Below are 15,145 nucleotides of genomic sequence, written 5' to 3'. Positions count from 1 at the left end.
ACATTTTTGGAACATATCCTTGACTTATCCTATAAGAATACTTTTATTGTCACCATACAGAGGGTAGATGAGAATAATTAAGTTATTATTATAAGGTCAAACTCGTTAAGCTGTTGCTGGTTTAATAATTTGGTATACAGATGACCGCTGAACAATATACAATGCAGGGGCTGGGTGCTGATCCCTGTTTAGTAGAAATCCATGTATAATTTTTTACTCCCCCAAAATGTAACTACTAATAGCCTACTGTCAACCAAAAGCCTTACCAATAACATAAACAGTTGAATTAATACACACTTTGTATGTCACATGTACTATATACTATATTCTTACATAAAGCTAGAAAAAAATGTTAATAAAAAATCAAAGAGAAAATAAATTTATAACACTGTACTGTATTTACCAAAAAAAAAAAAAAATACATGTATAAGTGGACCTATGCCTTTCAAACCTGTGTTGTTCAAGAGTCAATGGTAGTTACTTTCATGTAACTAAAATTGAATTCCAATCTTCTATAAAGACAGAAACCCACTTTATATCCATAAAAAAATTTAAATGGATGTTTCTAAGAATACTAACTTTAGAGCAGAGAAGATTTTGGAAGATGATCCTTTGAACCATATTGGAAAGTAGTATAAATCAAAATGCTATAAAAAGGGAATAACCAGATCTGACTCCAAAGGCAAAGACAACAAAAACAAAAACAAACAACTGGGACTACATCAAACTATAAAGCTTTTGTACAGTGAAGGAAACCATCAACTAAAATGTTAAGACAACCTACTGAATGGGGGCGCCTGGGTGGCTCAGTCAGTTAAGCATCTGACTTTGGCTCAGGTCATGATATCTCATGGTTTGCAGGTTTAAGCCCCATGTTGCGCTCTGTGCTGACAACTCAGAGCCTGGAGCCTGCTTCGGGTTCTGTGTCTCCCTCTCTCTCTGCCCTTCCCCTGATGATGCTCTGTCCCTGTCTGTCTTAAAAATAAATAGACATTAAAAAAATTGGTTTTAAAAAGGCAACCTACTGAATGGGAGAAAATATTTGCAAATCATATATCCAATAAAGGGTATATATCAAAAATATATTAAAAACTCATACAACTTAATAACAAAATATCAAACAATTGGATTAAAAACGTGTAAAGGATCGGAATGGACATTTTTCCAAAGAAGACACACAGATGGCTAACAAGCACATGAACATCACTCATCATCAAAAAAATGCAAATCAAAACCACAATGAGATATCACCTCATTCCTGTCAAAATGGCTATTATCAAAAAGACAAGAAATACCAAGTGTTGGTGAGTACATGGAGAACAGGGACCCTTCTGCATTGCTGGTGGGAATGTAAACTGGTTCAGCCACTTTGGAAAACAGTATACGGGTTCACCAAAACATTAAAAAAAAGAAATACCATATGATTCAACAATTCCATTTCTGAGTATCCAAGGAAAACTAAAATACTAACTGAAGATATATACACCTGTATGCTCGCTGCAGAATTATTTAGAATAGCCAAGATACAAAAGCAACGTAAGTGTCCATCAATGGATGAATGGATAAAGAAGTCACACACACACACACACACACACACACACACACAGGAATACTATTCAACCATAAAAAAGGAAAATCTTGCCATTTGCAACAACATCAATGGACCTTGTGGGTATTTTGCAAAGTGAAATAAGTTAGAGAAAGACACAATCAGTATGATTGCACTTACATGTGGAATCTAAACAAACGAACAAACAAACAAACAAAACAAAACTCAGAGAAAACAGTAGCTGCCAAAGAGTAGGAGGTGAGGGGGTAAGCAAAATGAGTGAGGGGGATTAAGAGTTATAAACTTCCAGTTACAAAATAAATATGCAATGGGGATATAATGAACAGCAATCGTGGCTATAGTCAATAATATGGTATTGTATACTTGAAAGTTGCTAAGAGTAAATCTTAAAAGTTCTCATCATAAGAAAAACAAATTTGTAACTTTGTATGGTGACAGACAACTAGCCTTATGGTGGTGATTATTTTCCAAAGTACTAAATCAATGTTGTACACCTGAAACTATATGTTATAATATGTCAATATTTCAATTAGTAAAAATGGAATATTCAAAGACCTCCTATAAGTCAATAACAAAAGGAGTAGAATAATACACAAAAGACTTGAACAGGAACTTTCTATTTATAAATGGATGACACTTATGATTTTATAAGTAGATGACCAAATGGTCAATATCCCTAAGAAAGGTCTTTAAAAAGGAAAACATGTATTGAAAACAGAATGAGATTGTATTACAAACACACCAGATTGGCTAAATCTTAAAAAGTCAGTAAACTACAAGTGTTAGAAAGATGTATAAGGAACTCATACACTACTGGTGTGGTTAAAAATTAATGAAACCACTTTGCAAAAATGTTTGGCAATATCTATTAAAGCTGAACATACTCATAGCCTGTGACCCAGAAACTGCACTTCTAGGAATATACCAAACAGAAATGCATACATGTATTCAATAAAGCGTATGTGTAAACCTGTTCATAACAGTATTCTTCTTTTTTTTTTCAAATTTCTATTTAAATTCTAGTTAGTTAATAGCAGTACTATTCTTAATAGCTCCAAGCTACAACTCAAATGTCCATCAACTGTGAAATGGATGTATTGTGGTATATATTTTTTTCAGTATGTAAAAAATACTCTCAAAAATACTCTCAAAAGAGAGAGTTGCATGAGCAGGGGAGGGACAGAGAGAGAGGGAGACATAGGATCCAAAGCAGGCTCTGTGCTGACAGCAAAGAGCCCCAATGCAGGGCTTGAACTTATGAACCATGAGATCATGACCTAAGCTGACACTTAACCAACTGAGCCACCCAGATGCTCCAAAGGTACATTTTTTACATGGAATGTTATATAGCATTGAGAATGAATGAGCTGCAACTATATCAACAATGTGAATAAATCTTGCAAACATAATACTGAGCTAAAGAAGCCAAACAACACACACACACACACACACACACACACACACACACACACACACACATATATATGAATCCCTTTCTAAAAGTTCAAAAATAGGCATAACTAATCTATGATATTGGAAGTCAGATTCGAGATTACCTTCAGAAAAGGGGAAAGAGGAAGGAGTGACCAAGAGGAGACACAAGGGTAAGCTTTGGGGTGCTAATGTTCTATTAAAATCTTTATGGTGAAATTACAGGTATGATCACTTTGTGATAACAGAGCTATCCATTTATTATTTATTATTTGTGTATTTTTCTAACTTTCTTGAAAGTTTATTTATTTTGATAGAGAGAAAGAGAGGGAGAGCATGAGCAAGGGAAGGGCAGAGAGGCAGAGAGAGAATCCCAAGCAAGCTCCACACTGACAGCACAGAGCCTGACATGGGCTCAAACTCACAACCATGAGATCATGACCTGAGCCAAAATCAAGAGTTGGATGCTTAACCGACTAAGCCACCCAGGCACCCCTGTGTACTTTTCTGTATGTATATTATACTTCAGTAAAAATGTCTATTAAACAATTACTCTGCCAATGTGGAACAGATGGCTTTTCTTTGCCTTCAGAGGGGAGTCCTGAGAAGAGTACACCAAATACAGTAGTCCAGCCTAGAATGCAAAATCTGAATCTAGCATGGGGAAACATCACTCTAACCCCAGATGAGGAACAATGTATTTCAAAAGGGGAGGGAGAATTATATTCTTCAAAAATGTCAGTGTCGTGTGAGACAAAGAAAGGCTTGGAATCTTTCCACATCAAAGGAGATGAAAGAAACACAAAAGCTAAATGTAATACCTGCTTCTGAGAAAAGGAATAAAATTATAAAAGGTATTAGATTGACAGATCTAACTAGATGACAGTAGTATTGTTATGAAATCTACAATAAAATAGACATAAATGGTCACAATGAATACAACTTATTCTCAAATGGTTCCGAAAAATAATTTCATATGTATGTATGTATGTATATATATGTATGTGTGTGTGTGTATATATATATATATATATATAAAAGATTAATCTGGGTAAAGGATTTTAGTTGTGTTTTATGTACTATTATTATTCTTGCATATTTTCTCTAAGTTTAAAGTTACATCTAAATAAAAAGATTTTAAAATTTTTAAAAAAGGGAATAACCAAAAATTCCAAATAAGGAGAGGATTTGCCTTACTGACTATTAAAACACATTACAAAACTAGAGTAATTTGGGCACCTGGGTGGCTCATTCAGTTAAGCATCTGACTTCAGCTCAAGCATAATCTCAGTTTGTGTGTTCGAGCCCCACATCAGGCTCTGTGTTGACAGCTCAGAGCTTGGAGCCTGCTTTGGAGTCTGTGTCTCCCTCTCTTTCTCTGTCCCTCCCCTGCTTGTGCACGATCTCTCTCTCTCTCTCTCTCAAAAATAAACATTTAAAAAAACTAGAGTAATTAAAGTTTAGTAAAAGTTAAATTTATTATTATTAGCAAAGGATGACACTGAATAAAAGATAATAGGGGGAAAAGAAATAAATTCAAGCATATATAAGAATTTAGTACCTAACATAGGAAATATTTCACATCATTGAAAAAAATGGCTAATTTGCTAAACAGTGCTAGAGTAATAAGCTAGCTGGTTTAATAAAGCTACCTCACAGATTATGAATTCTAGACAAGTTAAAGAATTGAACACAAATGCACACACTTGGCACATGTGCTTATACGCCAGAGAAGTGTTAATTAAAATTTTTTAAACAATCTTGAAGAAACGGACTTTCTAAGCCTGGTATACAAAACTAGGAATCAGAAAGGAAACTGTAATCACATAAAAATGAAAATTTCAATATAGGAAGAAGAAAAAGAACTTTAGGTTAAATTACAATTCATCAGTTAGGAAAAACTTCAATATCTATTACATAGAAAAAGGATGAATGTTTCTAATATACAAAGAGCTCCTATAAATCAATAAGGGGAAAAAACACCCCCCCCAAAATCCAGGCATTCCAAAGAAAAAGGCCAATAAACACAAAAAAATTTTTCAAACTTACTAAATCTAAGTAATGCACATTAAAGGAGTTTCGTATTTTTTTCATCATCATAAGAGATTAAATTGGTGAGTCTGAAGAAACAAGCATTTTACATAATTATTTCTCAAATAATAAAGTCTATGAGGGCAGAGAATGTGTCTTCTTCACTACTATATCCTTATAGCTAGCACACTGGTGTGCTAATAGACACAAACATCTGCTGATGACTAAATTATGGTATATGCATATTATGATATAGATCTATATTTATTATGATAAAAAGATATTCAGGGAGCATCAAAATATGTGAGGCAAAACTGATAAAATTGTAAGAAGAAACAGATGAATCCTCTATTACGGTTACAGACTTTAACATCCCTCTAACAGAAATACAGGTCCAGCAGGCAGAAAATCAGTAAAGACAGTGTTGAATTAAATAGCACCATCAGTGGCACCTGAGTGGCTCAGTCAGTTAAGCCTCAGACTTTGGCTCAGGTCATGATCTCACGGTTCACAAGTTTGAGCCCCACATCGGGCTCTATGTTGTCAGCATGGAGCCCACTTCGGATCCTCTGTTCCCCTCTCTCTCTGCCCCACCTCCGCTTGCTCTCTCTCTCTCAAAAATATATAAACATTTTAAAAACAAGTAAGTAAATAGACCATTAATCAACTGGACATAATTGACAGACTACTTCACCCAACAAAAATAGATTACACATTATTCTCAAGTTCTCATGGAATATTCACCAAGAATGACCAGATTCTGGGCCATAAAACACCTCTTAACAAATTTAAAAGAATAGAAACCATACATTTGTTCTCACCACAATGGAGTTAAACTAGAAATCAGTAACAGAAAGTTGGCTGCAAAATCTCCAAATACTTGGAGATTAAACAAAACACTTCTAAATAACACAAGGCCAAATAAGAAACATCAAGAGAAATTAAGAAATGTTTTTAACTAAATGAAAATGAGAATACAACTTAAAATTTGTGATATGCCGCAAAATTCCCTTAAAATTTACAGGAAATTAATAGCATTGAGAATGCATATATTAGAAAAGAAGAAAGATCTAAAAACAATAACCTAAGCCTCCACCTTAGGAAATCAGAAAAAGAAGAGCATATTAAGTCTAAAGTAAGCAGAAAAAGAAATAATAAAAATTAAGGCAGAAAGAAAGAAATCAGAGAAAAGCAACAAAACCAAAGCTGATTCTTTGAAAAGATCAATAAAATCTACAAGCCTACAGCCAGGCTAGCTAAGAAAAAAAAAAAAGAGAGAGTGAGAGACAGAGAGAGAGAGAGAGAGGAAACACACAAATTACTAACATCAGAAATGAAACAGGGGACATCACCACAGATCCCATGGCCATTAAAAGGACAATAAAGGAATATTATGAACAGTTCTATGCTCACAAATTTGATAACCTAGATGAAATGAAGCAATTCCTTTAAAGACAGTTTGCCAAAATTCACACAAGTAGACAATTTACATAGGTCTATATCCATTAGAAAAATATGAATCAACAATTAATAATCTTCCAAAAAAAAAAAATCAGGCTCAAATGGTTTCACTGTTGAATTCTACCAAATATTTGTACCAATTCTCTACAGTCTCTCCCAGTAGAAGCAGAGAAAATACTTCCTAATTCATTCTATGAGGTCAGCATTACCCTAATACCAAAATCGGACAAAGACATTATTGGTACTGGCAAAAGAATAGACAAATAGATCAATGGAACAGAATAGAGAGCCCACAAATAGACCAACATAAATACAGTCAACTGGTCTTTGACAAAGGAGTAAAGGCAATACAATGGAGCAAAGACAGTCTTTTCAATAAATGGTGCTGGAACAACTGGACATACACATGCAAAAAAAAAAAAAGGAGCTAGACAAGACCATACACCTTCTACAAAAATTAACTCAAAATGGACTGTAGACCTAAATGTGAAACACAAAACTATAAAAATCCTAGAAGATGACATGGAAGAAAACCTAAATGACCTTCAGTATGGCAATGACTTTTTAGACATAGCACCAAAGGCACAAACCCTTAAAAAAAAATAACTGGTAAACTGGATTTCATTAAAATTAAAAACTTCTCAGGGCACCTGGGTGGGTCAATCAGTTAAGCATCTGACTTCCACTCAGGTCATGACCTTGTGGTTTGTGAGTTCAAGCCCCACATCAGGCTGTGTCCTGACAGCTCAGAGCTTGGAGCCTGCTTTGGATTCTGTGTCTCCCTCTCTCTCTGCCTCTCTCTCTCTCTCTCTCTCTCTATCTCTATCTCTCTCTCAAAAATAAATATTAATTTTTTTTTTATTTAAAACTTCTCTGTGAAAGACAATGTCAAGAGAATGAAAAGACAAGCCACAGACTGGGAGAAAATATTTGGAAAACACACATCTGATAAAGGTGTGCTATGTAAAATATACAAAGATGTTTAAAACTCAATAAGAAAATGAACAACCTAATTTTAAAATGGTCCAAAGATCTAAACAGATTCACCTCACCAAAGATGGGAAATAAGCATATGAATATATTCTCCACATACGCTATCCGGGAAATCAAATTAAAACAGTGAGATACCACTACATACCTATTAAAATGGCCAAAATCCAAAACACTGATAACACTAAATGCTGGCAAGGATGTCAAGCAATATGTACTCTCATTCATTGCTGATGGGTATGCAAAATGTTACAGCCACTTTGGAAGACAGTCTGGCAGCTTCTTACAAAACTAAACATACTCTTAGCATATGATTTAGCAGTGGTGCTCTTTGGTATTTACCCAAAATGAAATGAAAACAATCCACACAAAAACCTGCACAAAGATGTTTATAGCAGTTTTATTGGAACTTGGAAGCAACCAAGATCTCCTTCAGTATGTGAACAGATAAACTATAATACATTCATACAAAAGAATGTTACCCAGGCACCTAAATGAGCTATCAAGCCATAAAAAGATATGAAAGAAAACTAAATGTATATTACTAAGTGAAAGAAGCCAATCTTAAGAGGCCACTGTATGTCAAACTGTACATTCTGGAAAAGGCAGAACTACAGAAACAGTAGGAGCACCTGGGTGGCTCAGTTGGTTTAGCATCTAACTCTTGATATCGGCTCAGGTCTTGATCTCCCAGATCATGAGATGGAGTCCCACCACATTGGGCTCCATGCTGAGTGTGGAGCCTGCTTGGGATTCTCTCTCTCTCTCTGTCTCCCTCTGTCTCTCTCTCTCTCTCTCTCTCTGTCTCTCTCTCTCTCTCTCTGTCTCTCTCTCTCTCTGCCCTTCCCTCACTCTCATGCCCTCTCTCACACACTCTCAAAATAAATATTTTTTAAAAATGTTTTAAAAACTACAGAAGCAGTAAAAATATATGTGTTTGTGAGGGATTGGGGCTGTAGGCGTAAAGATGAATAGGCAGAACACAGAGGATTTTTAGGCAACTGTTTTTAGATTTTTAGAAACTATTCTCTAGAATACTACAGTTGTAGATACATGTTATTATACATTTATCCAAACCCACACAATGTACACTAAAAGTGAACCCTAATATATAAACTATGGACCTGGAGTGATAATGATATGTGACTATAGGTTTGACTGTAATAAATGTACCACTCTGGTGCAGGATGTTGGTTGGGGGTGGGGGGGTTATGGTTCTGTGTTTTGTGGGACAGGAGGTAATGTAAGAACTCTGCTCAATTTGGCTACGAACCTAAAAAGTTAAAGTTTACTAAATTTATATAGAGTGAGGTAAAGGAAGAGAGAATGGTATAAATACAATTTACACATCTATATGCATATTATATATGTATATAGAATTGCACACACCACAAAATATGGAAAAACAATGTCTAGAAGTCCACACTAAATGTAGAACTCTCTAAGAGATGAAATGTCATATTTTCTTAATTTTTTGTACTTTATTATTCAAACTGTTTATATTGAACCCATTTTAAATTAACGAAATATTCAAAAAATGCTCCCATTAAAAATTGAATACAGAACATTACAAATGTGCCTGAAATTGCTTGACTAAGAAGTCTACAGAGAAGACATTCCATTACAAAATTCCTAAGCAGACTGTAAGAAAGATAAAATGCTGACAGAGTGCTTTTTCCTTTTTAAGATAAACAATTTTATTTTTCCAGTTCTTAAAGACATCACACTCAGCTATTGAGTCATGTAGAAAACTTAACTTCCTCAATATAATTCCCTATGGCAGTTTTGGCTGAATAAAATGAATTAGAGGAAATCCCTAGTTAATTCATAATTTTTGTTTCTCTTTAAAATAATAGTGAGGGGTGCCTGGGTGGCTCAGTCGGTTAAGCAGCCGACTTCGGCTCGGGTCACGATCTCGCAGTCCGTGAGTTCGAGCCCCGCGTCAGGCTCTGTGCTGACAGCTCGGAGCCTGGAGCCTGTTTCGGATTCTGTGTCTCCCTCTCTCTGACCCTCCCCTGTTCATGCTCTGTCTCTCCCTGTCTCAAAAATAAATAAATAAAAAAAAAAACGTTAAAAAAATTTTTTTTAAATAATAGTGAGATTTGGAAAGAGGAAAAGGAATAAATTAATAACTGAGTCCATTCAGTCTATTAAAATGTCTTTTTTACACCTGTGTGAGATAAGCCAAGGAAAGGCAAGACAAACAGTACTTTTAGTTTAACTAAAATGAGCAAAAAAATAAATAAAACCACAATGAACTTTGACAGCAGTCTCATTGCAAAATTCTAAACTATCCTCACACCCACAAATTCCCTTTCCAAAAACTTTCCTAATTTTTAAAAAAAATTAAAAATTAATTAAAATTCATTCTATCAGGTATAAAGGGATGATTTACTCATTATCTATATTTCAATCTCTTTTGTTATCTAAAATACCTGGTTTCACTGCTGCAGTGATCAAAACAATATGCCAAAATTCTTGTTTATTTTATGTAGTGTTGTCAGAGCCTCAGTCTGGAAAACCATCAAAATAACACTGTTCCCAATTTCCACTTTGAAGAAGGGATTTATACTTATTTCTTGAAGTTTAGAGAAATAAGTAACTTTTTTCAAGTAGACTTTATTAATGCATACTACAATAAATCTTACCATCCATCATTCCCATATTTCTGTTCACTACTTACATTCTGACAAATCCATTTTAATTAAAAAATAGCAGTAAAGAAGAGAAAATTCTATTTTATTTTATCTTAGTAAACATAAAGCTATCAGATGAGGTTTATTCCTAAACTTTACTGTTAATTATGTGAAAAGCAGAGTGAAGACTAAGCAGAGTTCTTTTGGAAAGCAGAGCTACAACCCTTGATATGAAAATCATCGATTGAGACCCAGATGTCATTTTTAGAGAGTCACTTTTCTAACCATAACCATGCATTAAGACAGTCGATAAATTATAAACTGATAAATGTAAAGGGTACTCAAATCAATGCCCTTGAAGGGCAGATGAAGGTAATCAGCCTCTCTCATATGGCAACAGACAGAATATTTTATCCACTGAGAATTTAAAGCCAAGTAAAAGCTCCTGACATAACTTCAGGAACTGATTCTACAGAATATATCTCAGTCACATAGTACAACCGACAAAAACACTGCAGATTTACTGGATTTGCGTATGCTTGGGCATCTTCCCCAAACGGTATTCTGCAGCAAAATGAAATATAGATATTGATTTAGAATTTTTATGTGCTTTTAGCTATACCATCAAATAAAATGAACTGTGAGGTCCATTCTAAGTTTTCATCTACTGTAACCTTTTCTACCTGCTTGCACTTTTAGTAACAAATTATTAATCCCTTGTCTGACCTTGAATGTCTCTCAATATGTTGGTCTGTCATCTCTGCTCTCTTATTGCCCTCCATCTCAGTTCTTTGCATAAACATCAATTACTGTATCCATTTCTATTCCCTCTTTTCCTATATTTGCCAATCTTCTATCTTCCTACACTGAACTTGGTAGTCTAACAATGTTGTTTGTAAACCTAGCATGTTTATTTCTTTTAAAAAGTCACCAATATGAAGAAAGGGCGAACACTGGTAATATTTATTTGGATTGTCCCCTTTCAGAGCTAAGGGTTAGGCAAAGTAGATGATAGTAAGAGATAAGGATAAAAAAGACTGAGAAAAGGAACAGATATATAATAATGGCAGGACTCACATATTAAGAAACTGGCTTTTAAAAGAAGGATGAAAGGGGCACCTGGGTGTCTCAGTCAACTGAGCATCTGACTTCGGCTCAGGTCATGAGTTCGAGCCCTGCATTAAGCTCTCTGCTGTCAGCACAGAGCCCATTTTAGATCCTCTGTCACCCTCTCACTCTGCCCTTCCCCTGCTCACAGCCTCGTGCTCTCTCCCTTTCTCTCTCAAAAATAGTAAAAAAAAAAAAAAAACAACAACCCATTTTTAATAAGATAGTTTTGCCTCAAGGATACATCTTACAAACATTCTTTCGACTCCTCAGGATCACACCCTCCTGGTAAAAACACTACATGAATGCACAGCTACTTTACAATGATAATGCAAATAAAAGGTACTACTTATGCATTCTTCTCTTAAATCTAAAAATTACAAAGAAGACACTAAGTACTGAGCATTCATTTACCCTCAAATGTGGCCTTGCTATCAAGTTCCTACAGGCAAAAGCCTCCATTTGTGCAGTACATGTTCAGACTGTAAAGTCGTCATCATAACAATCTAAACAGGATATAAGGAGTTTAAATGACCTCAATCATTTACTTGAAAATTATAGTAAGAAGTATTAATGATATTTGGCCTGCCTTAAGTATTCCTTGGCTCTTGATCTTATCTCTAAGATCATATAATACTTACTTCATCTTGATCTTATCTCTAAGAAACATAAAATATTTACTATAATTTGGTAAGTAAATTTTAATAATATCACATAACCTCTGGGGTCTGTAAGTCTGGGGTAACTATGAATGGTTGGAGCCTCCATACTTCAAAATACAACTTTGCAAGCGGTTAAATATGTAGTCTGCATATAAGAAGCAACATACAAGGTCAAATCATTTAATCGACAAAATTAACCTAACCTCTACAAGTATGGAAGGATTTCAGAATCTCAGGATTCAAAGGGAATTTACCAAGTATCTAGTAACCAGAGAGTAGTAATATTAATAACAGTTCTTAACCATTTTTTCCCACATAATGCACTCCAATCTATCAGTAATCTCTCCTAACCTACAGTGTACAATGAAAGAAAATGTGTGAATTTCAAAAATTAAAAAAACAAAACAAAACACTCCCACCCACCGGAATCTAACCTGCTGTCTGGTTCAAACTCACTCACTAATCATTAATCATATTCAACCACCTATATAGCAGTGAGATCTCCTTTACAACATCCTAGCCAAGTGCATTCACCCAGCTTCTAGGGAAAACCTCCAAAACAGGGTGCTCAGTACTTAATGAGCTTTAAGTACTGAGCTATAAATTTAAAAGCCTGAGAGTGTTTTAAACTATTTTTCTTTACTAACATAACTATTCTAGAGTATCCATATAACTATATTATTCCAGCTCATTTTATAAATTTTTTTAATGTTTGTTTATATTTGAGAGAGAGAGTGTATGCACGAGCTGGGGAAGGGCAGAGAGAGAGGGAGACAGAATGTGAAGCAGGCTCCAGGCTCTGGACTGTCAGCACAGAGCCCAACATGGGGCTCGAACTAATGAGCCATGAGATCATGACCTGAGGTGAAGGCGGACACTTAACCCACTGAGCCATCCAGGTGCCCCATTCCAGCTCATTTTAAACAACTTCACTTGTCTGAAAGACATATGGAACCGAAAGACTGTATCCTTTTAATTTCTACCAACTGATCCTGGTTGGGCCTTCTGAAACTAATCTGTCTTACATTTGATAACCCATCATATAAAGACCTCCCATACCCTCCCACCTACCTCCCAGCTGCATCATCTCTCTTCCACATTAAATATTCTCAATTTCTTCAATTAGTCAGAAGACTGCTATATGAGTGTTAATGAGGGCCTCAGTCAGAATACTGGTAAGGGGATAAGAAATGAGATACAAGCAACAAGGTGAGATGGTAGAACTACCAACATCATACAAATATATGAATGTTTATATACGTACATACAGGAAACACTAAAGTGACTCTGAGATTTCAGGTCTGATGTCTAGGAGGATAATAATGCCATTAACAGAAACAGTTAACCCAATAGGAGAAGGCTAAAGGGGAAGATGGGAAATTCAATTTCAGACACAGTGATTCTGAGGTTTAACATGTAAATATGGATAAGACCTTTTCCAAGTCCATTAGTTTACTTCTACTACAAAAAGGTGCATCCATATTATTGAGACTAATAATTATACCTCACTTAAACACAAAATATCACATTAATTCATTCATCAAGTATTTGGTTACTTTCATAAGGAACTATGGGAGATACAATGAGCCATGAAACCCAGTTCCTGACCCCATTAAACTTACATTCTAATATGAAAGATGTTTGTAACTAACCAGAAATCAAGACAGAACATGGTATGTCTCACAGAATATAAAGTGTTATAATTATTCAGAGAAATATTTTCCCCCTTTCCAATGAGAATATTCACATATGAAAAAAATCACACACAGTCACAACTGGGACTCTTCAAATACAAAGACCAAGGACACACAAATAACATACATCTTACTATTCTGGGTATAAATGAGGATAACACTAGCCATATTCCTTAGGAATGTGTTAAAGTACCCTCAACAATTACGTCTATTGTTAAAGATTAATGCTTGAATTGTATCATCACTCAAAAGAAGAGCATTGTTTAAAATGTTCACAAACACAATTGTTTTGGCTTATAAATGGAATTGTTTGATGTCATTTTCTCATCATTCCTAATTTTAAACAATAGTGTATCAATTTGAAAATAGAGCTACAAGTTTACAGCCTTACAAAGATAAAAACTGCATATTTTCTACCTGATATAACTATTCTGGAGTTCCCTATAACTATATATTATTGATGAAGTTTTAAATTATTATGGCTACTTTAGTCATTTTACTAGATAACTTACAGAGTCTACAAAAAATTAGTTTAGTAAGATCTTTATATTTTAAATTGAAAACAATCACAGAAAAAAAAAATTCAAATGACTTGGAACATATAATTTGACTATACATCTTTAGTGGAATATAGTCTAAGGACATAAAATGACAAAGAAATCTTTAAGTGGTAAATCTGTTGTTGGAGAGTATCAGTATAGTAATTCCAAAACTAACGTAAATGTTTTATAGGATAGATGGGTAAATATATTAATACAGTTTTGAATCGGAATTCTCCCTGTAGGAAAAGGGAGATACAAATATGAACTGACAGAAGGTGAAGATAAACTCTGTGGTTCTGAATCCGAATTGAAAGCATCCTATAAATTCATGATTTCTTTTAAAAAATGTGTGTGTGTGTGCGCATGTGTGTCCATTTATTTAAAGAGCCTAAAAGCAGTGATACTCCAGTAGCAGTGAGTATATTCAATGCCCAAATCTTGGTTTCTGAGTACTGTTTTCCAATAAATTGAACCAGGACTCCATTGCAAAATGGCTAACTCCAGGTCTTAAGCAAGGAATATACAAGGTGAGCCTGGAACATCTTTTGTACAAAAAATTAAGAATATGCCCAAATACCAACATGGACATATGCAAAGGCCATAGGAACTGGCTTGAAGGGACTAATCAGATTTGAGATAATTTAATCATCAAAAAAAGAATAACAGTGAGGCACCTGACTGGCTCAGTCGGTAGAGCATGTGATTCTTGATCTCCGGGTCATGAGTTCAAGCTCCACATTGGGCATGGAGCCTACTTTAAAAAAAGAAAAAAAAGGGGGGAAGGGGGGACACTTGGGTGGCTCAGTCAGCTGAGCATCCAACTCTTCATTTTGGCACAGATCACGATCTCATAGTTCATGGGTTTAAGCCCCTCATTGGGCTTTGTGCTGGCCTCTGTGCTGACAGCTCAGAGCCTGGAGCCTATTTCAGATTCTGTCTCTCCCTCTCTCTCTCTGTCCCTCCCCCTCTTGCACTCTATCTCTCTCTCAAAAATAAATAAACATTAAGAAAAAAAATTTTA

The 15,145-nt window shown here is 35.0% G+C and overlaps 1 protein-coding gene across 5 annotated transcripts in view; it reads right to left on the bottom strand.

Annotated features, from left to right (window-relative positions):
* Nucleotides 1–15,145, bottom strand: part of ATG4C (autophagy related 4C cysteine peptidase) — a 93,570-nt gene that overhangs the window by 72,809 nt on the left and 5,616 nt on the right. Inside the window, exon 2 of one of the 5 annotated variants that reach the window (XM_045477657.1) lies at nt 12,960–13,060. The exons of the other annotated variants lie outside the window; for them this stretch is intronic. The gene's annotated coding sequence lies outside the window, so the exon portion shown is untranslated. The remainder of the gene's footprint in view (nt 1–12,959; nt 13,061–15,145) is intronic. 5 annotated transcript variants of the gene reach the window in all.

This window comes from Leopardus geoffroyi, chromosome C1 (assembly GCF_018350155.1).
Source record: "Leopardus geoffroyi isolate Oge1 chromosome C1, O.geoffroyi_Oge1_pat1.0, whole genome shotgun sequence".
Taxonomy (NCBI): domain Eukaryota; kingdom Metazoa; phylum Chordata; class Mammalia; order Carnivora; family Felidae; genus Leopardus; species Leopardus geoffroyi.
Note: the sequence above shows the minus strand (reverse complement) of the source record. Positions and strands in the feature narration are given on the sequence as shown.